We start from the raw sequence: 15510 nt of genomic DNA, 5'->3' as shown, positions 1-15510 counted from the left end.
AGTACTTAATAATAATTGTCTAATGAATGTTTAAGATACATGGAATGATGGAAAAACATATATGTTTGGGGGTGGGGAACAAAGAGGCTGATTTTATTGCAACAAAGGTTCTCATTGGGAATCTGTACACTTTAAATGGGTGAATTATATGTTATGTGAATTGTATCTTAAAGCTGTTTTAAAATTTGTCTCCAGAGGTGTCATGAATATATGTTTAGTGTGGTATTGTTATGGATTTTGACATTTTAAAAAGCCAGCTTATTGAAGTGTAATTTACATAAAGTGTAGAATTTGATACGTTTGTACATATGTATATACCTATGAAGCCATGAACACATTCAAGATAAATGTATCCATCACTTCCAAAAAGTTTCCTCTTGCTCCTTGGTATGGTTTTTATGGATAACTAGAGTTGATTTTTCTCCGTGCATTCAACACCATTTATTGAATACTCGTCATATTCTAGGTGCTGAGCTGGGTATTGGAGATTGGGTGGTCAGCTAAAAAAAACCAAACCAAAAAAACAAATGTTCCAGACCCGTATGGAACTCATGACATTAATCAAATAATTATGTAAGTAAATAAATATAAAATCACAACTTTATATTGTACTTTAAAGAAAAGTTAGTCTACATATGTATATATTTATGGTATTTCAAAGCATTTCTGGGTTTTCACACTTACATCTAAAACTCTTTAAAGTTGCTTGTATGTCTTTGTAATATATCTGGAAATGTACATTAACATTTTGTTTGTAATGGATCTTATGAATTTTATCTTGAAAGGGGTGTGATGTTTGTTATATGGAAAGGATAACCAGTGTAGACAAGAAATTTTATTATAATTTATATTTTTGGTGTTGACCAGAAAGCCAATATTGTAAATGATAAGAAACTCACAAGAAAATTCTTTTTTTCTTTTTATTTTGCAATATCGCATTAGGTGCTATTTCAGGGAGGAACGGTGACAATAATGAGGTAAAACACATTGAAAGAGATGAAAAACCCCAGAGTTTTAATTAAAACTTGAGTATGGCACTAAATAAGATAAATAAATATTATTATCAAATACAATTTTGTAATTCCATGACTTTTAATTTAGATAGAATGCCAGACTTAAACTAGATGGTTTCCAAATTAATTGAATTAAGTTATAGCTTTCAAATATGAAATATTTGCCAATTGTGTTTGGGCCTCTTGGATAATTATCCTCTCTGCTCAGGTTCATAATTCACTGCAGTGTTTAGCAGATTTATTGGAAAAATCACAATTATTTTCTTTTCCTCTGACCCCCCAAAATCTCAGAAACAACATCTGCTGCAAAAAGGAATCATTTATCACTATAGATTCTTGCCAACTTTGAACTCTGAGGAAATCCACGAAATGGGGAAAGAGAATCAATATTTAATCAAGGATTACATTTTAGTATTTGCCCCAAAGAAAAGAATCCAGGGGGGAATCACTATAAAGAAAAGATATAAAGGAAGGAAACTGACTACAGATTCAAGATTTGTGGAGCTGGAGACATTGAAGGTAAGAGTTAAAGTGAGCTGGGGCCAAGTATGAGAATAAAGGCTTGGACCTTTGTAGAGATCTGCTTGCCAAAATCAGACTTCAAATGTCAACTCCTCTTCTCTGCCTATATTTTCTTGTCTATGTTTTATTTGGTCTTAACTCATAAAAACTGATCTCAGCTTGTTAAAAAATGGAACATCTTTTCTTCTGTTCCTGAATCCATCTTATTCTGACTCTAGCTTGTCTCTCATGCTTTCAGAAACAATATACTCTCTCATTAGAGCAGCTGCAATCTGTTGACTTCATAGTCCCTCAAAGTTTCCAATGCCCATTGATTTATCTTATGCCTACTTCTGGCCCCTGTTAGCTTCTGACTTGTTGTTGATCTAAAATGACAGTACGGGAAGCAAAGGGAAACATGTAGGATGAAGATTACTGAGGAATAACTTTGAATAAGTGCACAGGAACCACATTAGGGAGGACCATGCAAATCATCAGAGGTGATGGAATGAATACACAAAGTGAAAGGGAATCAGTGTAGGCTCTGGGACACAGGATACCATTGTGTTTGTGGAGCATGGACTAGAAGTAAAGAGACCAAGTTGGATATGACAATGATCTGTTCGATTAACAGAGGCAATGGTACTAAAGAAGGACTAGACTGAAGAAGAAATAAAAGGAGAGCTGAAAAGATACATAGAAGCAAATGAGAATGAAAATACTTCATATCAAAATTATTGGGGTGCTGTGAAAGCAGTATTAAGAGGGAAATTTATATCATTGCAGGTCTATCTCAAGAAACAGGAAAAATCCCAAATAAGCAACCTAACGTCACATCTTAAAGAACTAGAAAAAGAAGAACAAATGAAAAGCAAAGTCAGCAAAGGAAGGAAACAGTAAAAATTAGAGCAGAATTAAGTGAAATAGATAACAGAGAGGATTTTATGAATTTGACCTCAAAGTCAAGGGAAACAAAAGCAAAAAATAAATGAATGGGATTATATCAAACTAAAAAGCTTCTGCACAGCAAAAGAAACCATCAACAAAACAAACAAGTGGGAGAAGATATTTGCAAAAAACACCTCTGATAAAGAGCTAATATCCAAAATATATAAAGAACTCTTGCAAGTCAACAACAACAAAATAAACAATCCAATTAAAAAATGGTCAGAGGACCTGAACAAACACTTCTCCCAAGAAGACATACAAATGGCCAACAGACGTGAAAAAATGCTCAATTTCACCAGCTATTAGGGAAATGCAAATAAAAACCACAATGAGATACCACCTCACACCTGTTAGAATGGCTATTATCAACAAGACAAATAATAATAAGTGTTGGAGAGGCTGTGGAGAAAAAGGAACACTCACGCACTGTTGGACTGTTGGTGGGAATGTAAACTGGTACAGCCACTGTGAAAAACAGTATGGAGGTTCCTCAAAAATTAAGAATAAAATTATCATATGACCCAGCAATTCCTTTTCTGGGTAGCAACAAGACAGACAAAAAAACAAAAACGCACAGACACAGATAATAATTTAGTGGTTACCAGAGGGTAAGGGGGGTGGGGGGTGGTAGAAGGGGGAAAAGGGGGTCAAATACATGGTGATGGAAGAAGAATGGACTCCGGATCGTGAACACACAATGCAATATATAGATGATGTATAGTAGAACTGTACACTTGAAACCTAATAATTTTACTTATCAATGTCACCCCAATAAATTTAAGACAAATTTAAAAAATGAATAAATAACAGGAAATGGTGATATAAACAAATTAAGCCTAAATATAATATGAGATAGTTTTAGTAATATTTATGGGACTGTGGAAAATAGAGGGCAATAGTCTGTTTATCTGGAGAAAAACATAATCTTTGTAATTATAGACATCGTATAGATGTAAAGATGGCTATATTTGAACTTTTTAGATGCTGGGTCAGTTTCTTATTGAATCAGAAATTCTGACATTCAGAGAAGGGAGATTACATTTGTTCCTTTGAAAGATGATAAGTTTGTTATATTTGAGCATTTGTTTAAATTAGTTTAGTGGGTTAACATGTACGCTTTGCAACCAGTTAGATTCAGATCCAGGTTCTACCACTTACAAGTGGTATCACTTTGGCCAAGTCACCTCACTTCCGTGTGCCCCATTTCCTCATCTATACAATGGAGAATAACTATAATGCCTATTTTATAGGACTGTCATGAGAAGTACATGAGATAAATTACCACTATGTACTATAAATTTTAGCTGCTCTTTTATTATTATTTAGTGCATCCAGCATGTTTGTCTACTCCGTAACATAAAATTAAATGACTATAGGTAATAGAGGCATTTTCCTGAGTGATGCTTTTCTTTGTATAGTCTAATAATGCAAATTTACTTAATCTTTCATTTCCATGACAAATGGAACAAATGTTGGATATGTACGTGTAATTTTAATGTAGAATTCTATTTACTGGTTTCAAGAGACTTGTTGCAGGAATGTTCATTAGAAATATTTAATAAAATATCAAAACAAATATGTCTCTTCTGATTTAAGCAGAGAAAAATTGAAATAGAAGATTTCTCCATGTTTTTACTTATCCATTGTTTCGTGAGTCTCTTAATCACCTTTAAGATTCTATTTCTTTTTAACCTAGAAGTCACTTTAATAACTAAGTTACTATCTCATTAAATTAATTTCCCTGCTCTATTTTCTACTGTACTTAATTCAAAAACCATTTAATAAGTTTTCTGGTAAGCCCCAGTTATTTAAAATCTGTTTCATCAAGCCTATTTCTAAAATGAAGGAAACACTTTTCTTTTTTTCTTATAAATAATTAAAATCACACTTTGAACAAAATGTAGTTTCATTACTATATCCATGGAGAACTTTAGGGTTTTAATAATGCAACATTGAGAGTGACTGCTGAGATGTATGGGAAAGTGGCAGAGAATACTGGCTGTCTGCCACCCTCAAATCCATCCGCTCCTCCGCATGGGTTTCAGAATCCCAAATTTTACCTAGGCATGTTGCCAGCTGAATATAAAGCTAAATTTACCAGCCTCCCTTTCAGCTAGGTATGGCCATGTGACTAAGTTCTAGCAAATAAGATACGAGCATAACTTTTAAGTGAGTCTTCAGGAATGGATGCTGCTTAGCATGCTGGCATCTGTTTTTATTCTTCTTCATTTTTACCGTCTTCCAGTGTGGATGTATGGCTGGTATGTCAGAAGTCAGCTAAGACTATGAAGTGACCGTGAGGATGGACCCACATGTTAGCATGGCAGAGTGAAAAAGGAAGACCCAGGGTCTCTGATGACAGTTTTGAGCTTATCTTCAGCCTTCTTTTATATGACAGAGAGAGAACTGTCCACCTTGTTTAAACAAGATGGTTATGCACTACAGAATTTGGCAAGCAAGGGCAGATAAGTCCTGTTGTTTGAAAAGATCGATTTTTCTTACTCACCAACAGTCCCCCCCCCACCCCGTGTTTTGAAACTGAAGGATGAATATGAGAGTGGTAGTTAGAATGCACATTAATAATGAAAAGCGTTCTCCTGTTACTGAAAGACGGACTGTGTGAATATTATTAATTTTTAATGAACTATCTATTTGTTAGTATGAATCTACCCTGTATTATCTCTGAAAGTCACCCTTGTTCTTAATGTGTGTGTGTGCATGTCAGTGTATGTGTGTGTGTGTGTGTGTTAGAAAAAGAGAGAGAGGTGTGCAAGTTTGATACAATTATTAGTTTTCCATGGAGCAGGAAGAACGGGGAGCCATGTTGGTGCCTCATACCAATGGGAGGATGTGATAGTAGGCAGGTCCTTAAAGTAGTACTATTCATCCATGCTACAATTCTGTCCCTCTGTTCATTTCACTTTAGATTGAGCTATTTAATCTTCGGGAAATAGCTGACAGAGTCCAATATATTGCACTAGTTTCAAAAGGATGAGGATATTCTTAAGTAGAAATAAGAGTTGGCACTAAAGGTTTAAGCATTTGGTGGGGGTAGGGGCAGTGGGAGGGGAAGAATGAACAGCATGACAGGGAAGCAAATCTAGAAAGTGGAGAACGCCCTCAAGGCGACTCCCTGGGAAGGGGTCAAGGTTTCTTTTGTCTCCTTTCCTTTTTGATTATGGAAACATCATATTAATCTTAATGTTTTATATTGCAAATTTTATGAATTTTGACGTATTTCAGACTTACAAAAAAGTTAGAATACAATAAAGAACACTTTATTTGCTTTATCCTTCTCTTTTTCTTTCTAATGTTTTTTTCTGAATTATTTGAGAATAAGTTGCTGACTTGATACTCCTTACGCCTAAATACTTCAGTTAGTATTTTCTTTTCTTTTTTTTTTTAAATAAGAAACTTAAAAAAAATTTTTTTAAAGATTTTTATTGGGGAATTGGGGGATGGGAACAGTGCCGGGGAATTGGGAGACAGGGGACAGACAAGTTGCTGTCCTTTTGTTCTTCAGTCTAGTTGTGGAGGATGTTGCTTCACTGGCCCAAGTTGGCACCATATTGCGCTCTTCCCAGGCGAGGCAGATCAGTTGCTGGCTTTTGGACGGCTACTCACGGCGGCTGCCAGCGGCTCACGCTGGTTGCCGGCCACACACAGTAGCCCATGGCAACCCACTGCAGCAGGGGCTGCAGCCTATGCTGCTGGCAACTCACGGTAGCCCAGCTCCAGGTTGAGCTGTTGTTCAGCATCTTAGCTGTGGAAGGCAGTGTCATTGGCCCTCATATGTGGGATCCGAACCGGGGCCCTCTGGCGTCCCAAGCCAGTTCTTAACCATCACGCCACTTGGCCAGCCGGAGTATTTTCTTAAAAACAAGCACAATACAATGATAAAAACCAGGAATTTAATATTAAAATGATACTAGTATCTGATATGCAGACCTTATTCAGATTTTAGCTTTTATCCCAATAATATTCTCCAGATCATGGGTTGCAGTCAGCTGTCACATCCCTTTAGTCTCCTTTAATCTGGACCAGTTCTTCTTTCTTTGTAGTTCATGACATTGATGTTTCTGAAGAGTTGTTTGGTAGATTATTCCTTCCTCTAGCTTTGTCGGATGTCTCCTTGTGATTTTGGCAGGAATATTACAGAAGGGATGTTGTCTTCTCAGTGCATCCCATCAGGAGACACATGATGTGGATATCCTGTTACTGTTGATGTTAACTTTGATCAGTTAAGATGTTGATTGCCAGGTTTCTCTGCTGTAAGGTTACTATTTATCCTTTTGTAATTAGTAGTATCTGGTGGAGAGACTAATTTTACATTTTTAATTAAGTCATACAGTGTAATTCTACTCTGTACATTTGGAAAAGAAGTTTTGTTGTTTCTTTTTTCTTCCTCCCCCGCCCTTCCCCCATCTACTCCTTACTTGTCCACTTGTCTGCTCTCAGCTCTGCCACTGGTACCTACCCTTACATCTCTCTGGTCCAGACGAGTCCACAGTGGCCTTAGCAGAATGTTGAGGAGGTGCAGGGGGCTGGGGGAGAAGGATTCACAATTCCCATTGCTCCCCCAACTCTTCAATTCCCAGAACACAACTGTAAAGACTATCTGAAATGTAATGCATTGAGAATTTGGGGGGTTACTGAAAGGAATTATATAAAATGGAGACTAAGAGGGTGTTTCTTTTTAAACTTGTGACACTTAAGAAAGCTTTTTCTGCCTAATAATTTACCTAATACCTTTGTTCAAAAAGACATTGAGGCAATTTGTCTTGTAGACCTTACCTACTCCTGTTATGAGGGAAGCTTAGTTCCTGCATGAGATCGGTCACTAAACTTAACAAAAATACTATTATTACACCTAAAAATTAATATTAATTCTTTAATATTATTATACATCTAGTAAAAGCTCAAGCTGCTTTCACTTTTAGCAGTCCTTTGCAGATTAACTATATGTAAAGCTAGGGAAATTTTTCTCATTGTAGAAAACTTCTTAGTGTCAGCATAAACGAAAAGTCACAGTGAAAGGAAACACTTTACCCTGACCTACACGAGATCTTGTTGCTCCTGATTTTTTTCTATAGATTAGAAAGTGAAAAAATGTATAGAGGAGAACATAAGTATGCCCTTTCCAGTGTCTGTTCTCATAACATGTCACAGAGGATGTTCAGGGAATGTATGTGTGAGAAATAAGACGCCGTTTTCACTGAGAGGTAATGAGAGGTGTTGCACATTTATTGAAATTTCCATTCTGCCCAAAATCTGGTCCAATGAATAGTTTATCCGATATGATAAAAGGAAAAGCTAATCTTACTCTCTTTCAATTTCATTTTAGATTGTTTTTCTGGCAATGAGAAGTAAATAGGGAATTTTTTTTGTTTTTGTTTTTTTCTTATCACAGCACAGTACGTCTTGGAAAAACTGACAACTGAGTGTTGAAACAGTGAGTGACGTTATTTCGATTGGTCACCTTGAAGAAGCCTAAAGAATTTGGCAGCCATTCAAAAGCTAGAGACTGAACGAGTTAAGGGTAAAATTAAACTGTCTTGCAGCTTTCTGTCCAAAAGACTGACTTGTGTTGTGTAGCAGCTTTGGAGCCTGACTTCTCTTGTTTAGAACACTGAGAAGTTTTGAAAGCCCTGACAAATACCCAATAAAATCTATCAAGCAAGGTCAAGGGACCCTCTTCCTCCTATGGAGACATAGCCGTGCAGGCAGCTTGCTCAGGCGTATAGACTGCAGCTGGGAGAAATGCAGCCTGTTCCTCTTGGGCTTGGCTGTTTTATTTCCTCACAGTACATTCAACTGTCTGAGCCTCTGACTCAGACATAGCAGAGATACTGTTGCTGCTGGAGGATAATGGTTTGTTCTGTTATCCTGGAATGCCCTTGTACTGAGAAAATTAGAAGCTGGGGAACTCAATGAATTTTCCCACTGTGTGTATTTCTCTCTAGCTCTTTCTGCTTCTATTTCTTCCTAGCATTTTAGAGGGAACAGCCTTCCCACTTTTCAGGCTACCAGCTTCTCCATGGAATCAGTTGGGTGCATTCAATATATACAGAAGACACTTATAGAGCAGGTAGCAGAAATAAGGATAGGATGTTTCATTGTTTTGATCCCTTGGAGAATGAAAACTTTCATGTAAGTGTATTTTTCTACATAGCTGAAACTCCTGCCTTAAACATCAAAACTTGTTCTTAACTTTCAGAAGCAGTGCAATGTAGTGTTAAGCACACAGACTATGAGGCAGATGGTCTGTATTTCAATTCTGACTCTACCACTTTTCACTTTGTAAGTTTGGACACTGTACTTAACCTCTCTTGCCTCAGTTTCCTCATCCGTAAAGTGGGGGTAATAACAGACTCTACCTTAAAAGTTTTTGTGAGGATTAAATGAGTTAATATATATAAAGCATTTAGAACAATGCCAAATATGTTGAGTCATAGAAGTTATTATTATTATTATTAATTCAACCATTTATACACAAATTTTGCTATAAAATGGTATCCACCTTTTTGTTTTATTTTACAGAATATATTGAACACTGAGTACTCAAGCGCCTTTGTACACAGAGAAATAATATACACATGCCTTCAGACAGTGCTGCGAAGATGTTGATGATGAAATAATAGCTAATATTGTTTATTGAACAGGTTTCATGAATGTTATTGATAATCCCTGCAGTGAACTTCTAAGGTAGGTATACTTGTAAATAGACTTAGAGGGTTTAAGTACTTGGTCAGCTTCACACAGCTAGGAGAAAAAGATCTGAGATGCTAACTCAGGGCTATGCAACTTCAGAGCTGGTGCTCTAGGTCACCATACTACACAGCCTGGTGGCTAGGACTCCTTGTCCCCACACCAGTGCCTATCAAACTTGATTCATCATAAAAATAATAATTTAGAATAATCATTAAAACTATGTTACCAAACAGCCCATTCAGAAGGCTTTCACTTTACCTTTGGTATAACCTTAACATTTTGGAGAATAATTCCATTCTTAGGCAGGTACATTAATACAAATATCTGAAAAATGAGAGGCTGCCAGGAATGAGAAAGAAGTGAAATGGCGTGACTTTCTAGCAATTGTTTATTTTTGAGGTGAAGATTTGAGGTGATTCTTAATTAAGTTTTGCAGAGCCTCACTGGGAAACTTGATCTCAGTCCTCAGATTTGTTCCCAGGAGCAGCTCATGAGCTTTAGTGGTTTGTGATGATGACGAAAAGTCTGACATCCTCAGAACCACGAGGGCTGAGGCCCAAAGAGCATAAAGACTGGAGTTTTGTGATTAGAAGATACTTTTTCTGTATTTACAAATGAATAGGACTATGTAAATATACACGGATAAATCACATAGGCTTCTCAGAGCAAAATTATCAAACAGACAATAATAAACTATGCATGTTTATTTTGGAAACATTGACTTGAAAAGATGGGCATATGGAGTCAAGCTATCACTCAAGACAGAATTAACAATAAACTTTTGCCTCATAAAGAGATTATTTCCCCACCATTGGAAGTGTGGTTCATGGTGGCAGTCTGTGTAACTCCCTTAAAGATCTGCATTGGCCTATTTAGTATGAGATGTGCCCTTTTCCAGTAGTGGTTACCTACAGAATTTAGGAAGGTTTTGTCCTTTTTAAAAATCATTTTCTCATTCTTCAGTTCCTGTTAGATGGCCAGGCAGCTACAGAATTATTTAATATTCTAGAGCAACACAACCCTTTAAGTGGTATTTACTACCTATTTAGCACTTCACATTTGATACTTTTATTTTTAAAATTTTTATATCAGCTTGTAATTTTTAACCAATAACACTGAAAAAGAAAATCAAACTGGGTTTAATTTTTTTACATTATTCAATTACAGTTGACATTCAGTATTATTTTATATTAGTTTCAAGTGGGTGAACTGCCTTACTAGGTATCAATACTCATAAAATTATAGTAATTACAACAGTGTACTATTGGCCAGAGATAAACTAGAAGACCAGTGGAATTATATAGAGAATTCAGGAGAGACCAATATAAGTGGAAACTTTTATTAAAAAAATGTAACATTACAAATCAGTGAGTAAAGGATTAATAAAATAAACACTGTAAGGGCAATTGACTACATTTAAAAATTAAAATATTTCTCTACTCAAACCATATAAGAAGGAATCAAGATGGACAGATGATCTAAATGTAGACATTTTTTTTAGTAAGCACTGAAAATATACAGCCCAAAGTCATGATCATGAAGAGATAGAATGGGGGGGTAGGAGAATAAAATGGAACTGGAGAAGTTAAAGTGGACTTTAGTTATATCTAGATAGATTCCTTTTTGAAAAAACCAGAAACAACTATGAATAGCTGGAATGTGGGTGTTTGCTACATCAGTCATTATATTTTTGTGTTATCAAAATTTCTCAAAATGAAAAATGTAAAAAAATGAAAATTAGGAAAATAACTCTGTAATTGAAAAAGAAATTTTCTTATTTTTAGGAATGAATTTTTGGGGACTTCATACAAAAAGATTTGCAGTACTCTGCGCATATCACATCAGCATTTATGTTAGAAAGGGCTAGACCACCTTAGAAGTGTCCACCATAGAAATGGACAGCTAGATGATTAAGAGCGGAGGACCTGGACTAGGACCAAGATGGGAGCACTGCCATAGTCATTCCTGGCTGAGGATTTTAGCATTGGTTTTGTAAAAGGAATTCGTGCAAATACTATCATCACACTGTATAATCTTATTTATTCATAGAGCATCTATATTAGGCACTGGGCTAAAAACACTGAGGATTCAGCAATGCAGGACAAGATCCCTGCTCTCAAGGCTAATCTCCTGAGAAAGACATACTTTAAAATAACAATTAGCCAGACACATATATCATTACAAAATTTGATCTTGCTATAAAATAAAACTAGTTATAATTGTGTGTTATCTGGGATTTTCTGTATTTATCATCAAATTTACAGAAGAAAACATTTTATAGTTAAAATCAATTCTTTGCCAGTTATCAAGTACTGCCTCTAATCTCCAATTCCACCCATTGTAATCCTGTATACAATTGTGAGTAAAAGGTGCTACATGCTTTCTTACTTTGTAATTCATTAAAAAAAAGAGGGTGATTCTTTTCCCACTATTTTGTTCTACAGCTAAAACAAAGTCCATGTAGTAGGCTGAAAAATGACGCCCAACGATATTCAGGTTCGAATCATTGGAAGCTGTGATTGTAAACTTATTTGCAAATAGTGTTTTTGCAGATCTAATTAAGTTAAGTTTATAATAGATGAGAGTGGGCCCTGAATCCAACATGGCTGCTTTCATTTAAGAAGAGGGAAATTTGCACAGGAAAATCTCAAACACTTAGAAACTGAACCACACACTATAGATAAACAACACATTCTAAATAATCATAGGGGAAGTCTCAAAGGAAATGAAAAAAAACGCACTGAACTGAATGAAAATAAAAATGCAACATGTCAAAATTTGTGCGACATAGCTAAAGCACTTAGAGGGACATGTATAGCAGTAAATGCATACACTGGAAAAGAAGAAATGTCTCAAATCAATAATCTAAGCTTCCACCTCAAGAACCTACAAAAAAGATGAGTGAAGTAAACCCAAATCAAACAGAAGGGAGGAAATACTAGAGGGCAGAAATCAATGAAATAAAAAATAGAAAGACAATAAAGAAAATCAATGAAATAAAGATCTTTGAAAGGATACATAAAATTGGCAACCATCTAGGAAGGCTGTCAAAGGAAAAAAGAGAGAGGACACAAATAACCAACATCAGGAAGAAAATGATATATCACTAAAATCAATGCAGACACAAAAATGGTAATAAGGGAATACTACAAACAGTTCTACATACAGAACTTTGAAAACTTAGATGAAATGAACAAATTCCTAGAAAAACACAAACTACTACAACTTACCCAATATGAAGTAAATAATTTCAGTAGCACTGTGACTACTAAATTGAATTTGTAATGGAAAAACTCCCCCCCCCACCCCCACAAAGAAATCTCCCAGCCCAAATGGTTTTACTGAAGAATTCTAACCATTTACAGAAGAATTAATACCAATTCTTTACCATCTTTTCTAGAAAATAGAAGATTGGGAATACTTCTCACTTCATTTTATGAAGCTAGTATTACCCTGATACCAAAAAGAGACAAAGACAGTTGAAAAGAGAAAGCCATATTTTGGCATATATATCCTTATGACTACAAGTGTAAATGCAAAAATCCTTTACAAAATATTAACATATAGAAATAATCAAACTATAAAAAGAATTACACTCCGTGACCAAGTGGAGTTTATTCCAGGGATGCAATAAGGAATTTAGAAGTTCAAAGAATGGTTTCATTTATTTAAAAAGATTTCAGCATAGAATAATTCCAGAATATAATATAAAACTATGGAAAATTTTTGTATTTATTGGTTTTCTTTCTTTAAACACAGAACGTCCCCAATCATGCTATAAAGTGCACCATGCTGTTTAGTTATTATGTGAGCTGTGTGCACCAGGAATATAATCTATAGTGTACATTCTATTTTACTAGTTATACAATTTAATCTAAGGCAAATTTAAGGCAATTTTTTGTAAATATTTTCATAAACAGCATTTATTAAAGAAATATAATTATAACATTGTTTTAAAAATGAATACCTCAAATCACTGCATTGCTTATTAATGATATGCACATTTTGGCTTCTTAAAAAATCATTTCTTAGTAAATTATTACTTACAAATATAAATTTGATAGACTCATTGACTCTACTGAACACCAAATGATCAATTTCAAAAGACCCTTAAATCAAAGCAGTCTTTTTCCTCTGACAAACAAGTTATGAAAATGAAAGAACATGCAGTGTATTTTTATCGCATATGAAATTAATAAATCTGTAGGAAATTATTTTTAATATTCTACAGAGAGTCTTACTGAGATAAAGATCAAAGCAGCTCCATGACTGCCTTAGAATGTCATGTGCCAGTACCAGATATTAGCTTTATTTTTCTATGTATCTGTATAGATATTATTTCTAGAAGTTTCCGTGTTCTTTGTGGTAATGTTACCTAGAATACATCCCAGTGATTAGACCATGATAAGACACAGTTTACTCAGGCAAATATTATCATTTTTTAATTGTACAAAGTATATACAAGAATAAATGAACAAAAATGGCAGAAACAACAACAAAACCCCACAAATTTTAAATCTTAAAAATTAGATTTATCATGGCAAGTGTTATTCTTACAGTTTTATCTGGAGACGAGTACAATATTGCTAAGCAAAAATTTGTAATAGTTATTACTGTCTTTAACATTCCTTTGCATAAAACAATATTGGCATTCATAGTCATAAGACCACCATGGTTTTAATTTTTATGCAGATCCAATAGCAAGCACATTTGTAACATTAAAGATTTGGATTCAATTCCGTTTACATAAAAGCAACCTCATACACAGAGCTCATTAATTTATCCTCAATTGATGTATAAATTATTGAACTAATCTTGATTTGCCAGCCAAATGGAATATGAGATCTCAACAGGCAATATTTATTAATTTCTGTGAGGGCTTTATATATTTCTACCCTGCTTCTGAAAGATACAAATAGGAATTGCAGCTTTTGTGGTTTATTAAGGAATGAATACAATCCAGTTGATCCTAAGCTTCAGAGTAGGAGTTGAACTTTAAGATTTCTTTTTAAAAATTTTTTTATGAGTTCCAGGTGTACAAAATAATGTAATAGTTAGACATTTACATCCCTCACTAAGTGATAGTGATAACCTCCCTCCCCCAGTCTAGTACCCCCCAACATCATGTACAGCTGTTATAGCTCTACTGTATTCTCTATGCTGTACTCCTCATCCTGTGACTATATATATATATATAATTATAGTTGACCTTCAATATTATTAAGTTTCAGCTTCAAGTGTAAGATTTATCTTGTGTTGGTTTACCTCTGTTTACCTCATAAGATGATTTTTGATTTATAATTATACTTTCAGATGATTCATTCCCTTGATTAGCTGATTTTGTCTCTTTATTTAAGAGAGCATTTTTCATGAAAGCTCTAATTGTTAGAGTCATGTATTCATTTGCTCTTTCTCCTGATATTACAAAGGCTTTTTCCAGAATATCACATTAAGAGTTTCCTGGCAAACGATTGGACTGGCAAATAATTCAGGCAGATGTGAAAATATATATCCACAACAAATTGGAAAAATTCAAAATATAATGATAGCATGCATTAGTGAGGGTGTGGGGAAAGATGAAACCACATATGTGTTGGTTGGAGTGTAAACTTGTTTGACAACATTGGCGAGTGATTTGGAAATACGTGAATTTGAAGATGCACCTACCTCACCATCCCACTATTCCACTTCTCTACTCTAGAGAAACCCAGGCACTTTGCACAGGGAGTTTCTTTGAGCAAGTTTTGTAACAAGAGAAATAATCCACTTGACAGTGAATACATATATAAACCATGGTTTATTCAAATAATTTCTATGCAAGATTTATAATGAATGGTCCAGATCTATAAGTATAAATATAGTTAATTAAAAAAATGCAATGCAGAGTAAAAAAACAGAAGTTGCAAGTAGAACTCATTTATGTAAAATTTTAAAATATTACTACTTGGGATGCTACCTACATAATAAAATAGAAACATGAACATAAATAAAACATCATGAATATAATACACACTAGCTTTTGTATAAGGGTTACTCCTGGGGAGGAAGATGGCAGGTTGAGGATATAGACATATGTGTAAGATTTCACTTTTTAGAAAACAAAGTGAGAACATTGAAGTCAAGAAAACAAAATATTAATATAAGCTTAACCTTTGTTTATTAGCATTTCAAGTTGTCTTTTGTACTCTTACATGTTTAAATGTTTTCATAATTAAAGAGAAAAAAAATTCCTAATCACCCACTGTGAAAGGCTCCCACAAGGGTAAAATCGAAGTAGGGAACTGAAGAGGTTTTCCTAAGCTGTCCAAGGGAGTAGCAAGAGGAATTAATTTGTCAG

Source organism: Hipposideros armiger, unplaced genomic scaffold (genome assembly GCF_001890085.2).
Source record: "Hipposideros armiger isolate ML-2016 unplaced genomic scaffold, ASM189008v1 scaffold_798, whole genome shotgun sequence".
Classification (NCBI taxonomy): domain Eukaryota; kingdom Metazoa; phylum Chordata; class Mammalia; order Chiroptera; family Hipposideridae; genus Hipposideros; species Hipposideros armiger.
The sequence above is the reverse complement of the archived record's forward strand: the minus strand, read 5'-3'. Positions refer to the sequence as shown.